The 24,690-nt window shown below is 37.6% G+C and overlaps 1 protein-coding gene across 5 annotated transcripts in view; it reads left to right on the plus strand.

Annotated features, from left to right (window-relative positions):
* Window positions 1–24,690, plus strand: part of TBL1X (transducin beta like 1 X-linked) — a 191,162-nt gene that overhangs the window by 81,718 nt on the left and 84,754 nt on the right. For 4 of the 5 annotated variants that reach the window (XM_062488009.1, XM_062488013.1, XM_062488012.1 and 1 more), the window contains one exon: window positions 22,595–22,702. The gene's annotated coding sequence lies outside the window, so the exon portion shown is untranslated. Of the gene's footprint in view, window positions 1–1,678; window positions 1,830–22,594; window positions 22,703–24,690 lie in introns of those variants that run through there. The other variant, XM_062488010.1, reaches the window with a different exon arrangement.

The raw sequence follows: 24,690 nt of genomic DNA on the forward strand, positions 1-24,690 counted from the left end.
GGAGAACTTGTTTGGAGTGATGAAGATTGGTCTTTAACAGACTGGTCTCTGTAGCAGTCTGTTTTGATGGAAGCTCTTTGTGCACTCAGCTAAATTGTTAGACATTATGGTCAGTTTGGTTAAATAAAGGCATTTAGGGGAAATCCATATTTAAGCAAGCATTGGTATTTCTGTTAAACATATTTTCCAAAAATTACTGTGGTTTTAGACATCTCTTAAAGTCTTCGTAGAAAATCAATTACTTGATTACATATGATTAGAAAATCATATGTACTTGTGCACTTTAAGTATTACTTCAGTATAATATTTGGTTTTGGCTTCAGTTTAAATTACAAATAGAAGGACACTTGGCTGTGACCCTACAGAGGGAGAGATTAGTTTGGTAATGCAAACTATTTCAGGAACTGAGCTATACATTTATTTCTGGATCTTTGTCTTCAGTCTTTTGTTTGGATTTCTCTTTGTGCTTTCTTTATAGCTGTGCTTACTACTCAATTTTTTTAAGACTTGCTTTTTAATCAGCATTCTGTGAGTCTAGCAGTACTGCTTGACACAGGACTTCGACTCCATGCAATTGCTGCATCTGGAGGAGATTCTGCTGAATCACAACTCAGTATGAACAGCTAAAAAAAAATGTATTTGAATGTTCAATAGAAACCAAACATGTTGGAACTCTGGAAACTGAGAGGGATTTCTTTTAAATTTAATGTGAAATACAAAATCATGACCTATAAATTGGGACCTACTAACTAACAAATTATTATATGCATTAATCTAGTGAAAGTAGTACTCGGTATTTGCTGCTAGAGTTTTAGAAAAAGTCATCAGATCAGTTGTCTTCTCACAATTGTGTACCTTGATCTAGCCAAGGTAATAAAGCCTCATCTGGCAAATGTAACGTTTCCAGCAGCTTTTCTTCATTTCTGCTTATCAATTTAGTGAATAGCTTAAAGATGAGAATCTGCTTGGGAGATTACTAGTCAGGAAAGCCCCTACTTTCTCCCTGTTAGTAATTTTACTAGAAAATCAAGAAAGAAGGGCTGAGAACTGTTGATTTTGAAATCTTGGAGGGCATAGAGACCAGAAATACTCAGTTTCTCCAATTACAGATAATTTCTTTTGTATGTATTGAATTGATTCAAAATGTACAACTGTTTACAGGCTCGTGCGTGTTTTACATAAACCTTTATTAACTGGTAAAACACTGTTTGAAAAGATCTTATTGTATCTAAAACATGGATTTTTCTCTTTTTTCCCATTTTAATTGAAGTTTAATTTCCATTAAAAAAATTATGGCTCTGTATGTAAGAAGGGGTCATTCATTATTTTCCAGCTAAATGGTGTGTAAGAATAATAAATGTAGGCTAGCACACATTCTTCCTTAGGTGTATATGTGACACAGCTTCATGGTAAGTAAGTTGCAGTATTGACCTGGCATAAAGATTGTATTTCATTGTAGAGTAATTAGTGTGTACTAAGAAACACTGAAAAGAATAACGAAAATATCAGTGTTGTAAATGGCTGTGCAGCTCCAGGATATTTTGGCCAAGATCCACACAACATGTAGGGTGTTGGCTGAATCGAAGTGGGCGAGCTCTGGGAGGGGAAGATAAGAGCAGCAAGCCCTTCAGAAGGGGTGGGTGGGTGACACTGGGCATTCAGCTGAAGCAGTGGCCATCCTCCCTGCCAAGAGGTGCCCTGTCCCTCCTGCTGCTGCCTTCCACGGCCGGCACAGCTGGCATCGCTTCCCCTGTGAGCCAGGGGCTGGCCAGCCTTCCTCAAGGCTCAGCACTTCCAGGGAAGGCACTGGAGAAGCTGAAAAAGCCCAGGTTGGTTGGAAGCTGTTTTGCTATTCTTTCTGTGATTCATGTATGTGGACTGTGTGCAATATGTGTTTTCTGGATCGTTCTGGGGGAGGTGATAACTGAAGCACACTTACTGAAGTTTGAAGCAAATCTTAATGAGACAGAAAAAAAACTGAAATAAGTAAGGAATTAGATCTAAAACATGCATGTTCTTTTAATATTACCAATAGGATTGGAAGGAAGATACTGTTCTTGTTTTTTGCAAAATTGGATTTCAGTGAAATGCTTCAGAAAATATAGTATCAAGAATAATCAGTTACTTTGTAAGCTTTGTCCATTTGAATTGCTGACTGTTCCTCATTACTCAGAGTTTTTTTACAATGTGCATGGGTTACAGTTGAATTAGTATGTTCTATAAATGCCAGGTCTTTAAACACAAAATATCAGAGGAGTGTAAAGAGTACATGAAGTCTTCCACCTCAACGGCTTGATGGTGTCATCACTATTAATTAATTTATTTAACTACCTAAAATGGACCTGCTTGACTTTTGAGTTCATTTCCTGGCCTGGTAGGAAGTTTGATGTATTTCTAAATTCAATACTGGTGTGTTTCATCAGAAAAGAAAAGTTGAAGAGACATGAGAGCTGTGCCACCTTTTCTCTGGGAAGAGGTGACCATCAAGCAGGGCAGCATGGGGAAAATTTGCACCCCTTCATGTGAATCTTTTTGTTGATTATTCTCCACCTAAGGTTGATCTTAATAACCTGTTGCTTCATTGCAGAGCAAGAACATAATGAAAAAATGCATAACTTGTGGACAGTTCTTAAAGATTCTAGAAAAATCCTCAAACTATTGGAAACATAAGTCTTCTTAAATGTTTTGCACTGAGCAGAATTAGATAGTGTTTATTAAATGCCTTTTGTTTACTTTTCCACCTGCAATCATATGGTAGAATTCTCAGAACTGGTTCCATGCAGTCCAGTTCTCCCTATAAACTGAGTACTTCAAATATGCTGGTGCTGAGAGTTTCTTTCAGTCCCAAAAACATGTGAAGAAAGGAATTTAGGAAAGACTGGAAGGACGTGACTGTTGATTGGCATTACAGTATAACAAATCCTGGATATTAATTTGGATTCCCCCATATCTGTATATGTAATGTCTATTCTCAAGACAAGACTTGAAAATACAGAAAATTAGACTTCTGTGTGAAAGAGGAGATCTCTCTCCATCTTATCTTATCCATCCTGCTTTGTGCAACAGTTGCCTAAGCCTAATTCTCTTTTATGTGATATTGATTAACAGCCATGCTGAGTCTCGGGCTGTCACAAGGACTAAAGGGTGTTTAATTATTCAGTTCCAATAAAGTGGAAGACAGCACAGCAGCAGCAGCAGCTGTAACATAAGTCATTGGTACTTCATCTCCAAAATACAAGAAATGTTCAGTAATAACACAGCAATTCTCTCCTCCTGGCTTGAAGGAAGTTAATAGAGATTTAGACTGAATATTTGGAGAATGTGTGAGTGATTGGCTTGTCCTCAAGATAACTCCATTCTTTGGGTATGTTCTTAGGCACAATGCCAAGTGATTGTACTTACATGAAAAGAACACCATTTCACCAGAGACACAATATTCCTAAAGTCGGATTTTCAAAAAGGAAGGTGTGCAAGAGCATTTTTCTGTCTGTTTGTTTATAGGTCTTATAACCTCTACATGTACATGAGTATTTCACACTTGTGAAAATCCCCAGTTCTCACAAATAGGTTCAATGTGCAAACTTGTTGTGGAAATATCTTTATATGGTTTTATATTCCACAATATATTGTGGAAACATGTTTGCATGGTTTTGGATTTGGGCTGGGTTCAAAACAAGCATTTGATAGAATCTTTTTCAAGTTTAGAACAAGACATAGGAAGATTAAGGACACTGCTGTATTCAACAAATAGAACTGAAATCCCTAAAACCAGAGGTATTCTGTGCCATAATGTGCCAGTGAAGCCTGCCACAAATTTGCAGCATTATTCTGCACTAGTGTTCCTCTGAAAGACGTGTTGGTGTATCTCAGTACTGGAACCATGAGGAGGTCCCAGAGCTGTAGGCTCTTGGGCCTTGGAGAATACCACTGTGTCTGCTTCATTCATACAGTCTTCATTAGATAGCTACTTTTGTCATGGTTAAAGAAGAGATACTGGCCAAAGTGGATGTTTGACTTCATGTAGTAAGTCTGTTTAATTTTAAATTTGCATTTTAAATGATTTTAAATATTGTGTATATTATGCAGAAATTTTTTTTGTGAGAAATACATAATTGTGAGCATGCTTCATAAGACATGTAAATAACATAAATAGCATCATCTGATATGAAATTGTGAGTTACATTTTGTCTGGACTGAACTGTAAGAAACATCTCAATAGAGTGTGACTTCTTAAATAAGATAGTAACAATAGCAATAATAATGGCTTTGTTTGGATTTTTAATAACATTTTGTAGTTCAGCATTGGGAGCAATGGCAGCTTGTCCCAGAGCAGTATGCTTCTGTCTTGAAGAAGACAAAAGAGCTTGGATGTGATATTATTCATTGCTAATGAACACAAAAAACACCAGTGTGCTGATATTTAAAGGGTTTTGGGTTTATTTATGTTCATATTCAGTTTTCAATTGTGGATAGATTTTTTTTCCCCTATTTGGGGGAAGTAGGGTAGAAAACACAGGAAAAGAGGATCCTGTAGCTTGTTCTCATGTTTTGAAATTATTATTATCATCATCATCATCATCATCATCATTATCTTCTTCTTCTTTAAAAATAGTTCCTCCTTACAGATTAAGATTCATCAGAGCAGAATAAAGATGTCAGAATGAAACAAGTGCTGTGCTTTCTTGTAAAACAGTTTATTGCCCAGTCTTTCCACCTCATTAGTAGATCTTCACATCTTTTATTCTCAGTTGTGTTAATTCTTTGGCGGTTTTAGGAATGTAGATGGAAGGCAGCTCTCTGCACCAGGGTTAAATCAGATCAGACTCTGTAGTCACAAGGCAGAGCAGAAAAAGAGTGAGTTTATGGGAAAAATCAATTGTTGGTATGCAAGAACAAATTAAAGCCAGCTTGGCTCACTGTTTATTTAAGAGATGAACTTTACTGTGACTGGCAAATAGATCAGGAACCTAAATAATGTCATTGTTTTACTCATTAAGGCTGGAGCAGTGAAATAAACTAGCACAGCCCATGTCTGTGCACGATCTCTTCAGAATGAGATGAGGTAGTGCTGTTAGAAAAAATAAATTATTTTAAATTAATTCTTTGTTGCTTCCACAGCTAGATCTTAATTAATTGGTACATGATCAGGATAGCGCAGAGTGCTAAGTCTCTGGAGGGGCTGATTTTCTGCCCTGCCCTGTGCTGTTGAGTCCTTTAATATTTATACATGGATAAATGGATATATATGGTCTGCATGGATATTTTTTAACTGATACTGGATCCACAGTTCAGGGTGTAATTTTGTCATTTCACAAGCATTGTCTGGATTTAGAACAAGGTATATAAACCTCTACATTTCATTTGTATTGGATAATATTTTCAGTTACAAAAAGTCACAACAAAAAGTTGCAAAAACAGTTACAGAAAGTTTCTCAATAGTATAATCAGTCACTGAGTGCACAGATGCACTTGTCCTATGTATAAATTTCATACTGTACTAGAAGTAAGTCCCCCAGTGTTGTGCATTCAGTTTGATTATTATTGCATTTATTGAATGGCTGGGGTTGCTCAGCCTTTGGCCTTGGGCCCTTGGCATGCCTCAGGTGGTAAGCAAATTGCATACAAATGCACTGCTTGTCATGTCTTGCTGCTTAATTTGTTCTTTGGAGTAAGTTAGTCTCACAATAGGCAGAAACATCACAAAGCAAAAAAGCATGGGAGAGAGATGAAATATTTGCCTTGTAAAGCCCTTCCCAATATTGAGTCACTTATCTTTCATGGAAAGTAATAAATATTGAAATTAATGGCATGCTTCTGCTTTACAGAATTTGTCAGAATGTTTGCATCTGTCAGCAGACTGCTAATAAAGTGCCCCTTCACTAACCCTGTGGTGGGTCTGCATTGTTATCTGATGGATATTTTCACAGGAAGGTAGGGAAATGCATTGATGGAGGAATTCCTGTACCCAAAAAACTGGTCACCTGTTAATTAGGACAGATTGATTGCCTTTAATGGTAGTGACAGTCTAGAGTACATTTTTGGGGTCACAGAGTCAATACAGTGCTGTTTTTATGATGGTTTATTTTTAATGTGGTGTTTCTGAAAAGTCACACCAGTGCCTCCTTTGGAACAAAGAGTTAAACATATGTAGTTTTGAATAGCTCAGCAGCTCAAAGAAGTAATAAAGGACAAAAAACCAGATCATTTAACTTTTGGGTAATGGAGAACTTTGTTCTTCCAGAGTATTCATTGCAATGCACACAACAGAAAATTACTCAGATATCAACCATGGTGTATATTAACTCATAACAGTAATATTTAATGATATATACCGAGATATGTTGCTCTTCTCGTATCAGGTTTTGTTATGTTACAGTGTATCTCACAATTATTTGGTGCATGATGTCAGGTTTTAGAAAGAATTGTCATTTTGGACAGCTCAGTATTTATCTATTGGATTTTAATCAGACTATGTGCTATTATATCTTGCTATATTCAATTAACTCAAAATGTATTTGTAGGTCTGTGTGTCTGGCAGTTTCTGTGGCTGATGCATTCAATCTTATTAGACAGTCACTTTGATTTCTTTGGTAAATTTTTAATACTTTATGCCCAGAATGGCAAAGTGTAGTTCTCACTATTTTTTGATGACCAAGCCTGGACTACTAGAACATGCGGTCTAAACAAATAAGGCAGTATCAAGATTCTTCAAGTCTAGTGTATAATCTTTTCAGTTTAGTGATGAACTGGAACATTTTTCCAAGTACATCATGCTTTTGGGTATTCTTTATATCATAGCATCAAAGCTTGGATGACTTTTTATCTTGTAAAATATGAGTCAGTAGGATCTGAACCCAGCTGAGTTTATGGACTAATTTCCAGCCTTAAAATGTGACAAATATAATGGATTATTTTATTTATTCCATTTGCAGTATTACATCACAAGTCCATCCTGATTGCCTTTTGCACAAACAGTGTATAGCCTGTGAGGATGAAGAGAAAGGATTTGTCACTTGCAGTCTTCTTTGTTTGGGATTCACAAAGTGTGTTTTAAGGACACCCATTGGGTGTGTGTGTCATGGTGACTTTTATATTTCATATTGTGACCATTAGCAATCACAGATAAATTTAATCATACTACTGAAAGAATACAGAAAACTGTACAGAATACTAATAATGTGAATCATGAATCTTTAAGCTCTCGGAGGATGCTCTAAAAAGAAATTATTAATCACTGGGCAAAAATAATATAACAGCTTGAAATAGACTTTTACTTGGGTGCACATCTTAAGATTGTGGTTTAGTGTCAATACTGGATGGCAGTAGTCTCCATAAAGCAGTTCTGGCTCAGTAATGAGTTTGCAGGTCTGTTAATTACTTTAGAATCACTCAGGATTTCTCTAATGTTCATCTTCTGCTTAACTTGCTGCACCTACACCTGTGTACTCACTCAGCACATGAACCCTTCCCTGAATTTGACGGAGATTTTATTAGTTCACTCATCTGTTAAGAAAACAAAACCAACCAGCTCAGTAAGCAAGGTTGGTGTTGAGACATTCCTCCAGATCGTTCCACAATTTTCTTTCTACCTAGGGGGCGAAGAGTAATATTTCACATGTTGGTACAGAAGGGTTGTGTGGAGTTTTAGTGTTACAGTGCTAAGAACCATGGCACATCCTTCAGAAATCCTGGCACTGCAGCCAGCAGACCCTGAAACACCAGCATGGTTTTGCAGCACAGCCTCTGCCGTGAAAGCTACTCCATCACTCAAGTAAATCCTGACCCATCTTGCAGTGAAAAACTGTCAATTTATTGATTTTTCTATTTCGCCCCTTTTTTTTACACTTCCATCCTGCAAAAAAATATGCTGTAGGGAAAATGGTAGCAAAGCAATTGGTAATTCTTTATGACAAATTGCATAGAAGCAGAAGGATGCACTAGATGCTTACTAGAACTAGAGTTTAAAAATAAACATCATATATGAGCATAATGTATAAGGCTTCAAAACAGGTTAACATAGTAAGTGGCACTAAACATATTTATAGAAGTAAAGGATAAAAGTAAAATAAATATTGTAGCATCTTAATCAAAATTAGATTTCACAGAGTACAGGGGGTAGAACTATCAAGTCTGAGAGATTGGTTCCATTTGCTGTTAATGTTCAGCTCTCATGCACTGGGTTTTCTGCCCTGAAAGAAAAATATGAGTTCTCTAGAATAATCCAGCCTTTCATTCTGTTTTGCAGCCTTGTCTAAGCAGATGAATTTGATAATTCCTTAAATGGGAGATTTGCCAGCTGAGAGAAACCTAGAGGGCAACAAATGGGCAGTGATGACAGAATGTCTTGAATGCTGAGAATGTTGTTTTGATTCCACACTGTTTAAAAATATATTTGTCTAGTGGAAGGTAAAATGTTACACAGACAGATAACATAGGAGATTTCCGAGGCATTACACACATACATACACACATGCACACACAGTATTTGTTTGGATTATATATTTTTTTCTGCAGCCTTAACCCAGATAAATTAAATTACAAAAGCTCTCAAAAAAAAAAAAGGGGGGAGAAAAAAAAAAGGAGGGGGTAGGGAGGAGGCAGGGCACAAAGCAGTGAAATCAAAGCAGCTCTGCCTTAAGGCAGCAGAGATTTCCTTATCTTATCCTGCTGTTTCTAGGTATTGCAAAACATATGGCTCACCTTTAGGGGCAGTCCCCAAACAGTGGGAGATGTTGCATCCCATCTGTGCTGCAGCAACTGGAGGTGCAATAACAAGGTGAATTGAGGACACCAAGATGACTGTGTTTAAACTCATTGCTGGTTTACTTGACGTGGTATTGGGGGGAGGGTGGTGGGGCACATTTCATTTCTGTGGGTTTTTTTTAGCTACCATGTGGATGTGCCTTGTAAGTCTGAACTTGGGTTCTGCCGGAGAAAAAATTGTTAGGGGGAAACATGGTGGCCTGAATCAGGAGTAAAAATTCTAGGATCCCAGATACTGGGAAAAGCAAAGAAAAGGAAGAAAAGCTAAGAAGGAAAGTATTTCTCCGTCTCCCATATTGTATTCTGGCAGCAGCTGAACTGGCTGAATAGGCTCCTGTCCCCACTGTTCAAAACTGTTCAGTGTTGCTCCCATGAGATTCGTTCACTATAATCTAGCTCAGTTTGAACACTTTTTAACATTAACTCTCTGAACTCTTTAATAACAATCATTTGGACATGAGCAGCTATTCCACAGACACTGAGGGGCAGCCATGTTCAGCAGGAATGTAAGGGGAAGAGTGATTATGAGGAACAAGGGAATAATGCTGCACTAGAGAAGCTTCACTCAGGGCAAGAAGCATAATTACTGACTGAAAGTGCACACTGCAGTGGATAGAATGGAGAATAAAGCTAGACTCACCCTGATGAAATTAACTTCCTAATACCTGTCCCCCAAAATTTCTCAGCCAAGCTTCTAAACCTCTAAGCTTATGCTGCAGAATTTTCCTAAATAATTTCAAAGGCCAGGGCGAAAAATGATTTTACACTTTTGCAACGGACTAAAACACTTTCATGCAAGCAAAATCTGTAAACTGAGATGCAAAAGATCTTTAATGATCTTTTTTGTTGTTGTTGTTGTTGCTTCTATCATTATTATAATTATTATTTTACTTCAGTGAGACTTTTAGTATTAGGTCCTCCTTCTTCTGCTAATGTGATACAAGAAAACTACATATTACAATGAAGACTGAATATTCATACCCAGCTTTAGGCATCAGCATCCATATACATAAATTGAAATCAAAGTTAAGTGGCATGAACATCCCTGACATGTTCTGTCATGATATAAAAAGGATCTTTTTCATTTAATACAGCAAATAAAACTAGCTATCTTCCTGTGCAAATACTTGTTCTCATTTTTCATAGTTTTTCATGTTGCAGAAGGAAAGTTTAGCTTGCAAGATGAAAAGACTGGTGGGTTTCCAGAACTGCAGGCCACTTCCTTTTGTTTTGAAGTCAGTAATTCTGAGACTCTGGGAAAAATCACCTTTTAATGCTGACTAAAAGTAACGTCACATACTGTCTGCATAAAATTCAGTGATATAAAATGTACATGAAGGTGTAGTGCTATATTAGGGCATGCACGTATATGTACAAATATGAATAGTCTGCATTACAATTTGAATTATTATCCTGATCTGTATGAATTTCAGGTGTTCTTAATTTATTAGTTAGCATTTAAAAAAGCAGACCTACTATTCATTGAAAAGACCTAAATGTATTTATTTAATAAAATTAATGCACAGGTAAGCATTAAACGCTGTGGGATACTTCACATTGATGGAAGTAATAAAAGATTTTTCCCCTTTTTACTTTTAAGCTCCTTGTAAGGTTCTTGCAGGTTTTCAAGAAATGATATTTGCAGCAACAGGATCAGTGCCTTTGGACCCTAATGTAAGTGCCCTTGGATCCTTCCTAGCAAGGCTGAGGAAACTTAAGGGAGAAGGAAAGCAACTTGGCAGTTTTCTGCATTTCAAAAGTCCTTCTCCTTCCTCAACAAGTTCAACTAATTAGTTGAATTTTCAGAATTTGGTGGGGTTTTGCATTTGTTTATTAGAGTTTTGAAACTTGATACAGATTGTTTTCATCATGGCTTTGGAAAATACTTTACAAACTTTACTATGTATGAACATACCATGATGTAGAACAAGGTATTGACTGAATGGCTTGGGTAACAATTTGCTAATGCTAAGATATTGAGTATGTCTTTTGTGTGTCTCTTCAATGAAGTAGCATAAAGAATCACTATAAATCTGTGAGCTTCATTAGCTAAATACCTCTTGAAGCAGATAGAAGGTTGAAATGAAACTGAAGATGGATGGATCATACCATTTATGGTGTCAGAATTGCATCAAAGCATAGAACATAGGTATATTGAGAGATAATTTATCCTATTCTTTTACATAAGCAAACTTTTCTAACATACATACTGTTCAAAAATGTCATATATGCTATCAAAAGAGGTGAATTTTGTCTTGGTGTAGAGGTGTGGGTACCCATTTACTCCTATATGGCATTTAATGATGAGACAGCTATTATCAACCATCAGGTTAATCAGAGTAACAAATTAACAGAACCAAAATTTATTAAAGTTATTTCCTATAACATGCAAATGAGAATTTTGAAGTTTTTTTTCCTTGAAATTTCACTCCTGCTGCTGACTCTTAAAATATTTTATTAAAAGGTTCCAGTGTGTTGAAATTACCTTTGTTCCTGACCAAGTCCAGGGACTGGGTTCCTCAGACCAGAGCTTTTTTACCACCAAGTTTGTGTGATGTTTATTGACAGGTTATTTCATCCACATCTTTTGAAATGGCTCGGGTTTTTCACAGCATGTTTACTGCAGATGACTTCATGTTCCTGCTCTTTTTTCTCATTTAGTGTATTTCTCTAGCCAGTATTCTCAGTTGTATTTTTGATATCCAGACAGTATAACCTATTAATCTGTCCTACATTTTAATTTGAGATAGATTAAAATTCACATACATACTGTAAAACTGTAATTTAATTTAATATAAATAGTTTTTACTCCTACATCTCTACAATGATTTAGGTAAAAGGAAAAGGTAATGTTGAAAGAGAATCTGCAGTGTAACAAAAGCATTCTGTATCTTTAATTATCAGTCTTAGCTTTATTATAGTTGTTTAACCAGCATAAACTTTATATGATCAGAAGAAGTGCCTCACATTTGGTATCTTTAAGAGCTTGGATCTGTCTGGACTCAATAAGCAATTTTTTTGGTGTTTTTATTAAACCCCTGTTTTCTATGTTAAGAGCACAACAAGCATATGTAATTTTAGTATGGAGAGATTCTTAGTGTAGGATCCTATGATAATTCAGGACTCCAAGTCAAAGCAGGGCCAGCTTTGGTGTTAAATTATGGATACTCTAGTTTTGATCTAGTCAGGACTCCAGAAATGGAGACTGCACGGAAGTTGTCGTGCAATAAATTCATTATCTTTCTAATGCTGAAGACAATAATTACTAAGTATAAAAATCACTTTTCAAATGCATAATACAAAGGGTGCTCTTTTTGTAGATCAATGTGTTAGGTCACTTCTGCCATGCTTTTTAGAACAGGCATTTATTTGCACTCCTAAAAGGCTCTGCATTTTTGACTGCTTGACATGACATGTCCTTCCAAGTGTACACTTCCTATCATACAAGATATGGATGTTAGTGGACTGTGGCTCCAGCTGTTTCATTCTTAGAATGATTCGTCTCCTTTTCGCTTCTGCTGCTTCTGTTAAAGGATCTTGAGAATTCAGTGCAACTATTTAAATATAAAGCTGCTGTATATTTGCTGGGAAGAATGTGTATGTATAATAATTTTGACAGTGCTTTAAAAGAGATACTATTTACTTCAAGAATTTAAAAACTGTCTCAGGCTTAGTACCCAGGAAATTCAGCTTCACTGACAATATAGCAAGTTTTTATCATAAAGTACACAAATGAAGGCAATGTTTTATTCTTTGCCTGGCAAAGACTGTTTCCTATTTAGGAAATTCAGGACCATGATCTGTTTTATTAAAGATGACTAAAAACAGGAGAATATTTTCTGCCATTTCTTACTGCAGAATGTTCTTTTAATTAGATCTGATGTTTGCTCTGCTCAGTACCACGGCATTTCAAAGGAGTATGTGTTAACAGGAGTGTGAAATTCTGCATTTCATGTGAAAGTGTGACTGACAAGTGTTGAGCTTCGTATGGTTTGGGGCAACCCTTGCTCAGGATACTGTCTGCCCTGTGTGGGAGTAGAAAATACACTAAACACAGAAGATGAGGCTGGGAAGGAAGAGGCTGTCTTTGAGCAACAGGCAAGTTGACTGGCTGATGTGCAAGTGTCAGTGTCTCTGGGATGAGTTTTCCAGTTTCAGGCCGGAGGGAAGGAGTGGGTGGAGTGTGCATGTGAAACTCAGATTTCTGCTCTGGGGTTCACATGAAGAAATCTCAAACAGCTCAGTGTTTAATAACCTGCTCAGTGCTTTACCAGGTGGTGTAAAGACCTGTGATTACATTTTTGAAAATCAATTAATGTCCAAGTAGCTGCTGTTCTTTCTGGCCTTGTTCTGAGGTGGTTGGTGCTTCTCCTAAGAACTGCTGGCTGTACCTCATCCTGCTGCTGCTGTTTGATTCACCAGCTAAGTCAATTTACATCACTGAATATATTTTACTTTTCTATTTCATTGTTAAAAGTTCAAATGTAGCTTTGCTATTCACTCTTTGAATTTAAGTTGATGTCCACAACTTTGACTTGTGGTACTACTTTTAAGAGAATTTCTAAATGTTGGCTGTTGGCTTTACTACAAGCATGTGGAGTACAAGAAGTACAAGTTTCTTGTTTTATTGTTTTTCAACATCAGTATTTTCTGTGTCCCTGATGAGAACATCCAGAGGAAGTAAACAGATGAAACAATGCTACTACTCTAGCTGGATCCTGTGATTCCATCCCAGCATGTGGATTACTGACCACAATATAATGGATCTAGAAGAAGGGCACCTTTTAAAACCCTCTTTCTTACTGGTCATTACCAGCTTTGCCACTTTTTGTTTCCCGTCCCACAACTTCTCAGAAAGATAGCATAAACAAATAACATCCTGGAGATGTATTTTTTTCATAATTTAAAAGAAATTGATGAGAATTTAGCATTTTTTACCATTACTTCATTTCTACAGCGTGGTACATTTTGGAAGACTTTGGCTCCCCATAATTTCAGCCTCTGCAGAGGTCCACTTATTGAAACCTGTCTGGAAATAAAAGTCATGGGGATAAAATGAGTTGCATTGCAACATCAGAAAATTCTGCCCAAGAAATTAAATAATTGTTTTTTGTAGAGTTCTCTAGCAGCTTGCAAAGTGCATAGATTTGTGGCAGCATGATGTTCAATTCATGTCTATTCAATATAACTTAGACAGCTTTAAAATTTCTTTTGTCACCTGTTGTTCAGAAGGATGTACATGAAGTAAGTAGTATGAAGACATTTTAGCTTGACAGCTGTAGTCAGGCCATCCTCAGGAGGATATGCTGAAAATTGTCCTCTTAAGCAAGCTTCTCTTGAAACTTCAGAATGGCTGGGAAACTTGCAAAAGTATTTTCAATGTTTTTGTGTTTCCCTATTATTTTTGGCATTGTGTAGTTCCATAATGCATACATTTAAATTTAATTTTCTGCCTGATAGCTCCAGCATTTTATACTTAGTGGGCTAATCATACAAATAACATAGGTCAGTACTGGGAAGAGATGAATGAGTTATATGTCTGGCTCTCTACCCACTCTTCACACTGGCTTTTCCTTTGCAAAAATGTACCCGATAAAGCAAAAACCAGAATGTGGGCTTGAAAAATATTATTAGTAGAATGGGTCCATAGTGCCAGTGATTCAGTCATCTGTCAGCCTGATAAATGGATTAGTGCAAGAGGTGTTCCAGTGGGGAAATGAAGCCCATAGGGCTTCCAGCTAATTATATTTAAGTTGTTTAGTACTGCTGGGAAGCAGCATCCAGGCAATTACTGAAAGCTTTGATGCAGTGTGCACTATTAGAGTGTGGGTTCAGAAACTCATTACCCTTTCTGCTTGTGTTGGATGGATTCTAGGAAACTGACATGAAACAGAGAGCAGGAATCAATAACTGGAAAGGCATTTTAGTTTGCTTCTGATCCATTTCCTGATTCAGCAGCTTCTAGCCTAGAGCATTTCATACAATTGCTATAATGTAAGGGGGAAAATGTGACTTAAATATATTAATTATCACATATATATACATCTTGTTGCAGTGATGTGTAGCTGAGATTCCACACAAGATGAAGTTTCAAGAGGTCTTTCAGGGACAAGCTGCTCCTCTAATGCCATGCCACAGTCCAAAGGACCTGCCATCTCTGCTCCTCCAAAGCTGATTGTAGTCATTTCTCCTAAAGCCTGACCTTGCGGTGTTTATTGATGCCTCTGCAACATCACATTGTATTACCACTGTGCCCATGGTATCCCACCTTCAAAATCTCTTGAAACTCCAAGACAAAACTACAGCTAATCCAAAATGAAACTGATGATATTGGCTGCACGTATTAACCTTGTTTAGGAGAATTGTACTGGCTCTGTCTTTGCCATGGGCTGCAATTCACATTACTGGTGCTCCTTGAGAAAACTCTGCAGACTTTGGGTCATTCACATGTGAGAAATAGCAAATCCTTTCACTGTAGTGCTCTGCAGTTGGGCACCTCCAAGGTGTGCATGCTGAAAGCAATGTGGTATTTGTACAACCGGGGGTCAAAGACTTGCAAGTTCATTTCTTAGGTTGGACTGACAGATCTACTCAGCAAAAGTTACATTCATTAATCAAAATTGTGTGCTTTTCTTTTTAAGCTTGCATGCACTTTTAAATCCAGCAATGGTGACTGCCAGTGCAGAGGAGGCTGCACTTCTTCTTTCCTGTTTCTTCCTCTGGCTTTTGCCTGAGGTAGAGCTAAATAGGTAAATGAGGGTATTACAGTTCAATGCTTGTGAAAGGGGTAATTTTTTCACACCTACCTGCACTATCACAAAATTAATAATTAAACTCCTTTCTTAATGTTTCATCACAACAGTCCTAGACATGCTGTGGGTTTTATTTCATGTCTAAAAAGTTCAGCAGAAATCTCATGAGTTCCTGTCAAGAGAGAAGTTTGGGGGTTTGGTTTTTTTGAAATCTGGACTTGTTAATTAGAAAAATGACATTTGGTTTGCCTGAGGGTTGGTAAAATAAATGTTGTGCTATTTGATATGCACATATCTTTCTGATAAAAGAAGTCTCAGAATTGCTGTGTTGTAGGCCACAGCACCCATGAATCCATCCACATACTGCAAAAAATCCTCTTACAGTAGCAAGCATTTCTAGTCTTGGTACCAGGTTTGGGTGCTGACAGCTAAACTTTTAATAAATCCGGTATTATCACTGAAAGTTCTGGCCTATTAATTAATGGTGGATGACTCATGTATCTCCTGTGAAACTGTTACACAGGGTAGAGAGAATATCTTCTACACTCCAATACACAGTTGAAACAGAAAAAAGCTACAGCTGTCAAAGTGTCTGTGCAGACAAAGTGCTGACAGTGGTAAAGATTTTGAGAATTGATGCTGTCAGTTCCAGTCTGGCTCTAAGACTGGTTGGATTGAGTCACTGCTTGGGCTGCTAAGAGTTAATTAATCTTGGGAGAAATTTACACCCCTGCATAAAAGGGGTAGCATAATACAGCCAAGTTAACCTAGACAGTGCTTCTGCAATTCTTAATTTGGTGATGTCCACTAGCCTTGACAGAGTTAGTGAAGATGAAACACAAGAAGAGTTTTCACCTGCAGTTTTGTTTTCCCTTGAGAGACTTGCTTCAAAGGGGCAGCCCAGGCTCTGTGAGTTGCACCTGAGGACAGGCTTTCAAGGCTTAAGTATTTTAAGTTTTTGTGGGAAGATGTAGTTTATTTCTGAGGGAATTCTTGTTGTTTTGGCTTGGATATTATCATGGGAAAGCTTTTTGCACTAGAACTATAATGAAGATTTATTTCAATGTTGATTTTCAGATTTTTAACTGACTCGTGACTCTTTTTACTTGATCAAATATGGGCATTCATCTATGGTATATTTAAAATAAAAGTCTCACACAGCTTCCTTTAGAGGATGTAGCTGTGGGGTAATAATAGATACATAAGTGTCTACAGAGGGAATTTTTTATCGTAGCAAGACATTAACTGGTGTTTATTTATTCTATAAGACTTTAGGGCAAATTCATTTATGTTCAGAGATTGTGTGGGTTTTTCTGAACAGAGATTGCCATTCCAATGCATAGGTACTCATTGGAAACATGATAGAGAAACCCTGCACGTTGTGTTTTGTTGTGCTTAAAATGATGGTCCTGGTTTCTGCTCTGTGTGTCTGCAGTGTTATCTATGATCCTTGTACAGACTAATTGCTGGTCCTGCCCCAGGGGTGCCACAGCTGTGGTTATTCTGCTGTGACTGTATGTATACATTATGTTAATCCATAAAGAAACTAAAGCCCCAGTGCATCACCAGGAGTTTTGCCAAAATGTTGAATGTTCTCCTCACTGACTTGTGCGCTTTTTAGGAATTGCTTGAGAAAATACATTTTAGGTTTTTTTTTTTGCAGAAGAGTAGCATGATTATTGATGTCCTGTTAGAATCCTCTACGTAGTCATGGTATACTTCTGTATAGTATAGTATAGTCCAGTAGTTTGAAAATACTGAAGCTGTTTATCAATTTGAAAGAAAGAAAAATATTGTGCACTAGATATCCTGTGTTTCTTTCCCAGAGATATAATGCAATATCTTCTTTTGTAATTCAGTGTCTTTTGAAGATGGCCTGTTTAGCATTTAAACTTCCCTGTGCCTTTAAATGCCAGAAGGGAGTGCGATAATAAATTAGTTACCCAATTAATGTTTTTTTCATTATGAAAGAGTTAAGAGAAATATGCTGAAACAGGATAGTAATGGCATTGGTTTGGTTTCTCATCTGTATTGTTTAGAAAAAAGAAATAAAATTATTTATCTGAAACTATGCAGAAATAGTGCTTAAACAGAAGTCAGATTGGAAAAAATATTTAAGCAGCTAAATGTATTTAGAGGAATTGAGTAGAATTCTCTAAAACAATTTCCAAAATTACGTGACTTATTCCAAGTTTAAATCAAGAGTAAAACTGCTGTATTATTTAGGTGCCCTTACCCCAGCCACCTGCCCAGCTGATAATTTCATGTGCCTCCTATAAATCTAGCCTCCAGTTTCAATTTTCCTAAAGTTGCTCAGGTGCCTGCAAAAGGAAATCTACATATGAAGCAGAGGATAAATGCCCCACTAAGGGCAGCACCAAATTCAGCCCTCCTTTAAGGGACATCCCTTCACTGATTTCTCAGTGCAAATGGTGCTGTGCAGTTTGTCCCTGACACAGCACTTGTCCTCTGCCCTGCCCCAGCCAGGGCAGGAAAGGCATTATTGCTTTTCTTGAGTTAAGCTGGCACTGGGGAGAGTCACAGGGGGGTTGGTGAATTACTCCGTTCATCAACTGCCTGCGTGGAAGGTGGTGCCAGGGTTTTCCATGGTTTTGCTTCATTGAGATTGATCCAATGGAGGAGCTGACAGATAAGCAGATCAATGAATGTGTTTGCATAGGTTGACTTTTCAAACATAGTGCAAATCCAAAGTCAAACCTTGTGTACCAGATTTACAATTAGTAAAAAGGAAAAAAAAAAAATTAACTTTTCTATTTGGTTGATATTTAAACATGGTTACATTTCTTGACACTTGCCAGCCCAAGGCATAGATTAGCAACAGCACCAATGCTAGCTAAATTAACATGTCCAATAACTTTCCTATCCTTTGCTGGGGGAGTGAAATTTGAAAGCTTGCTGACAGTGACACCAATGTAACCTTTAGGCCATAACTTGTTTTTATTTCCTTTTCTTCTTCAATTGTCTCTTTGCAAGGAGCCCATATTACTTGTGTGCCCAGAGTGAGGCTGCTGTTGCAGGGCGAGAGCTGTAAGCAAACTGCTGGATTTTAGCTGCTTGGCTAATCCACTGGAATACCCCAGTAAGAAGGATTTTCTGCCCAGAAAGCTTTCTGTCCACAGGGACAGGACTGGCAAGTAGTTAATAATGTGAAGCACTGTATTTATTGCTCGATGCCCAGATTCAGAGAGCATCATTTGTATTGCCTGCCTTCAGTATCTGATTGATGCCCCAAGTGACCCTTGTGAAGAGAGCTCCTGCTACCACTCTCCTGTGACTGAGTCCTTTTGGCTCATGGAGGACAGAGTAAGCTTCCTAAATGAGAAGTCTAGAGTATTATTCCAGCAGAATTTAGAGACAGCAAAGACGTCCTGTCTCTGGAAAGATGGCAATAGTTGTGTGGCTCCATGGCCTGAGCTCACAGTCCCTCTCTCACTCTGTGTGTGTATGTATGCACATGTATGTCACTGAGTGTTTGCTGACACCAGCAGCTCAGCATGCACAGTGCTTGTCACCATCCAGTGCTTTAGTTACATTACAAAACCAGACAATTGGTTTTGATCATAAAATATTTAATTTATGAGCAGCACCTGATCTCTCTTTCTCCAAATTGCAGACTCGGTCTATCTGTATGAAACAGAGTAACTTTTGTATGATTGCAGGATATCTTGTGTTTTCATAAAAATTCATCTTCTGGGAAAGTTCCACTAAAGCTTGGCATCAACAAATGGATAATCTGCATTTCAGATTCTAGTGGTTAGTCACAGGTGATAGAAGGCTTGTGCTTTATTTCTCATTTGATTTTTTTGTCAGCTTCCAGATGCTGATTTGTTTTATGCAAACTCTTTGCTAGATTAACAAACCAGTTGGTACTTAGTATATTCTCCCAATGAAAATACTTAGGTGCTATAATTAGGTCATCTGTCTTTTGTTTTGTTTTTTTTTTGTTTGATTGTTTGTTTGTTTTTGTAATAAACCATACCAGTAGAACTCTCCAGATATTCCATATTTCTACACCATTCTAATGACTTTTACAGCTGTATTCTGTGATCTCTGGTGATGGATTATTTTTCAATTTATTTGTAAATTGTGAAGACCTTGTCCTGCTGTAATTATAGGCTGTAATGCTAATATTACAAGTGAAAGTTTAAAAGAACATTTTTGTTTATTTCAAAGCTCATATTAGTATTTACTTGTGCATGAAGTCAGATTTGAAGAAACTCTTGTTGAGTAAAGCACTGTGGGTAGGGCCATATGATACCATATGATTATTGCAATCATCAATACATGTATGCTCTCACCCAACCATAAGGGAAATATATATAACTGCTAAGCTTCACTGGCACTTATAGGTAATAAAATTATAGTAATCATATATTTTCACCTCTAATATGTCTTTTTCACTTTACTTTTCACTTTTTTTCAGTAGGGAGCCAGTATTTGCCATAAAGTTGCCTTGCAAGGTAACCAAAGCTGGTCTTACCAAAGGATGTGATTTACTCTTCCAGCCTGTTACCAGTGCTGCCTGCACTGCTGCTTCCTGCCTCTGTAGCATTGTGGCAAGATTAATAGGCTTTAAGTGATCCTGTCACTGATAGAAACCACCAGTGATCCAGTTTATAAGATTTGTAAATGGAACAAACGAAAACATGACCCAACCAGTTTATGAGTATAGTTATGGCAGAAAGCATTAATAGAATTTCTTCAATAACCTTGATTCATCCACAGTGCTACAGTAGGAGTATCTGGTATTCTGCAATGTCATTTAAACTCCATGAATCTTGCAGAAGCCTTCATTCCAGATGAGCCAGTTATTTCCCTGGTATTTGACATGAGAGCAGCCTCAGTATGTGTTAGTTACTGTTGCATAGCATAATGTAAGGGTATTGAATAAAGACAATTTTAGTATAATAATACTCTTAACAATTTTCCCATAAGACATGGTAAATCCTCTAATTGTTGCTTGGATTTTCAGATTTCATATTTACACAGTTATGCTTCTTGAGTATGTTGTATTTTGCGCAAACATAACTTGCTCCACAGGAAAAATGAGATGGGAGACAAATTGTTGATGCTGCATCCCTGGCAGTGTTCAAGGTCAGGTTGGATGGAGCTTTTAGTGGGAGGCGTCCCTACCTGTGGCAGGAAGGTTGGAATGAGATAATCTTTAAGTCTTTTCAAACCCCAACCAGTCAATGATTCTATATTTAAAAAAAAAATTAAAAAGATGAGGTGAGAGGGAGAGATGAGAACAGGCAACTCAGAATGACATCTGAGAATTAGACAGGTGATTAGATACACAGCTACATAGATGAAGATTTATATGCATTCAGTAGACTGACACAGAAAAACTGTGGATGTCCAGTTGATGTATTGCTAATAGTTTGTGAGGCTTCAGTGGGCAAGTGTTGTCCCTTGTGTAGTCATTCAGCTCCAGTTAGGATAGATGTAACTCTTTCTTGAAGTGAGTAGTTGCATTTGGTTACATGGTGTGTTTATGTCAGAATGAAGTAAATGAGAACAAGTTGTAGTACTGCAGACTGAGAATTAGAACTGGATTTATGAAAGCTTTTCCTGATTATGTGTTTAAATATGTTATCTATGAAATTGATTATATCATAAAATGATACTTAAAGTATGGTTGTTGAGGTTTAACTTCAGCTGGTCACTAAGTACCACACAGCCACTTGCTCCATCCCCTACTCACCCCAGTGAGATGGGGAGGAAAATCTGAAAAAAGTAAAACCCATGTGTTGAGAAAAGATTAGTTTAATAATGGAAATAAGTAGTTAATAAGCAAAATATAATACTGATTGTAATATTAGTAAAGATAATAATTGTTAAAAGGGAGATAACAAACCAAGAGAGAAAAGTCAAACCCAAAAAGGTCAAGTGGTGCACAATACAATTGCTCACCACCTGCTGATGGATGCTCAGCCCAGCCCCAAGCAGTGAACAGCCCCTCCCAGCCAGCTCCCCCCAGTTCATATATTGAGTGTGACATTGTATGGCATGGATTGGCCAGACCATGACAGCTGTCCCAGCCGTGCTCCCAACTGCTTCTTGTACACCTGCTCACTGACAGAGCCCAGGAAACTGAAAATGAAAAAAACTTAGTGTGAGCACTGCTCACTAACAGCTAAAACAACACTGTGTTGCTAACATTGCTCTCATACTAAATCCAAAATACAGCACTGTATCAACTGCTAGGAAGAAAATGAACACTATCCCAGACAAAACCAGGACAATAGTTTTGAAAGCTGTCGGACATTTGTGTGGAAGAGGATAATTAATTTTAAAAGTCTCCAATGGCTATCTCATTTTACTTCACATCATTTAATTATTCAATTATGTAGGCAAAAATTGAGCATAAGGCTTAAAGCTTGAAATGGAAGAGTAAGAAACTAGTCATTATACGTGGTGCTCAAATGGCAAAGGCAGTAAGAAATAAGGCTTTACTCATCATGCTTGTTGGCAGTCTTGGAAAAGTCTCCAAATAGGTTTATTATTGTGGATGAGTGCCAGGCTGTCTTTCAAGTTTGATTTTCATAAATGCTTGCCTTCAGCCTTGCCCCAAAAACATTCAAGAACGTGATCTTTTTTTTTTTTTTGGCTACTTATTTCTTGCACAGAGGTGATGCTCAGTCAGTTTCCCACTGGAGGCATTTTGAGGGAGCACTTTTATGTCTCTCACCATTCCGAGGCAGTGCACTGCTGTTTCAGTCCTGTGCTCAGCAGTGGTTCTGGGTGAATTGCTTGCTGGTGTTATACTTGACCAGAGAGGCTGAAAATTGTTGAGTCTAGCTCATTGTATATTAGGATCGTTCCAATCTCCTGAAAAAGTGCATGGCTTTGCAAAGCACTCAAATGTGTGTCACTGGGGGTTGCCCTCACCTCTCTGATTCTTTTGGTGATGGGTATTGAGTTTTTTCCCCTTACAGTTTAGCTAAAGCTCCTAATCGGGGATCTTGGTGAATACCAAAAGCAAGAGGAGTCCAGTGCTTGTGTTTTGATGAGGTGATGGACACTGGTTTGACAGGTACCTCTGTCTCTCATTGCAGCCCCCTCAGCTGTCAGATGCAGTGATCTCCATGGTAACTCAAACCCCCAGACTCTGGACAGCATCCTGCGAGGAGCAGCATTCAGCAGCTCAAGGGTCTCACGACCAGGTAAGACAAAAGGAATGGCCAAATAAGAACTCACCTCTGGTGAGCCACTTCCTGTCCTGTCAGGTTTTTCCTTGGTGACATTACCCAGGCAGTCGGGTCCTGTGCACATACATGATGATGGACTCCTGCCAGCATTGTCACTTAAGGCTGGGGCAGTCCAGCTTTCTTGAACAGAGGCATTTCACAAAATGTCTGCATTTGTTCACGGTTGATTTTTAAGGTACAGATTGAAGAAGCAATACGAAGAAGTACTGTACAATTCTTTAAGTGGTTTTGGTGTTAAGTAATTGCTATGGTAGGAAATAACCCCAAAACACGTCAGCAGTAAGATCTGTCTTGCAGCTGTACTTACACCACCATCAGTACTACCCGAGCTCTAACTTTAGGCCTGAGCAATCTTACTCTCCTGCAGTGGATCAGGGACAGCTTCTGTGTTCATGTAAGATTCATTGGTTCTCTGCAGCATTTTCAAGTTGCTGCTGTGCTCTTTCCACATGAGTTTCTGTGCCGACAGTAGGTTTGTATTGAGCTGTTTCTGTGCCATTAAGATTGTATGTATTTTGGAAGTCTGTGGCTTCTGTGCATTATTTTCTGGGTTCTGCCTTCATTGTTTCTTGCTGGCTACATAAGTCCACTTGGTTGAAGTACACTGTCCCAACTGTACAAAGAAATCCATATTATTGTGGATAACAATTCCACTACCTTTACTGACCAGTTTGTGCCATTGTGCCATTACTGCTATCAACAGTATTTCCTTTTGTATCATTGATGATACTCTTAAATGGTGTTGAGGGATGATTTTACAATGGATTATGTTATTGGAGGAATGTAGAGAGAGCATTTTTTAAATTATTATTTCCTGTTAACAGCTACTTTTCGTATCTATATCTTAATCACATTTGATTATACTGATAATAAGTTCTTACTCTGAGTTTTATGTGGCTGTAAGGTAAATGATGTTCAAAAGTCTGTGGGTTTCATTTATGAAATAACTTCTGCTGACCAGAGTTGGTAACTTTATCAGGTGATTAAATAAATTTCTGTATTTTATTTAGCAAGTTTCTATAAAATGGTGTTGACTGGCATCAGTTTTGTTCATGTAATTTCCCAGTGAATTTATCCTTTATAAGTTAAGTGGTTATTTTGTCTGAGATTAGCAGTGGCATAGAGCTCTGTAATTACTGAGATCATACTGCTTACCATCCTCAACTATTAGCAGAAAATACTAGCAGTCTTACAGAATTTCTCTGGTGCTCCAGAATGTATTGGAAATTAGCATCATTGAAATGATCCTCCCACTAATATTTTAAAGACTCTTAAGGCACAAATTATTGCAGCGTACTAATTTAAAGTTGTGTTTTAACATTCATTTTGGTTACTAACAGCCTTCTTACCTCTAAAAATGCTTTTCTTCTACTTAGATGAAACAGTATATGTTTCTTGTTTGGAGTTTTTTGTGTAGTGTGTTTGTATTCCTTTAAAACACAAAACCCAAACTGGAGGTCTTGTGCTGTTTCAGTTAGCCACATTTTCCTTTTACAATTAATTTTGTTGTGTCTTCAAATTTAATGTATATTTAAAGCTAATTGCACCCTTAACCCAGAATGGGAGCATGCTTTTTGCCACAGATTGCCTTTTTTGGGCTATTTAATCATTACCTTTGGTCCCTGGTGGCAGTGGGGTGGGAAGAGCTCTCCACATTTTTAACCTTGTACTTTCTCCCAGGTGCAAATTTTTTCCCTAGTTTACTGGGCTAATGAACTTCCATGCTTGCTATTGACTAAACTTTTCAAATATCAAAATGATAATTACACTCTGGGCCTGTGCATTCAATATGTATTCTAGCAATAAAATTTGGGAGTGCCTGATGAGTTACTATGCATGACATTTCTAGCTTACTTCTCTCAGATGAACTTCCTTCACAGTTCTTTTCATGTTTCACAAATACATACTTAAGCAGATGATCCAGTTCTCTGATACAGTTTGGT

Source organism: Cinclus cinclus, chromosome 2 (assembly GCF_963662255.1).
Source record: "Cinclus cinclus chromosome 2, bCinCin1.1, whole genome shotgun sequence".
NCBI lineage: Eukaryota > Metazoa > Chordata > Aves > Passeriformes > Cinclidae > Cinclus > Cinclus cinclus.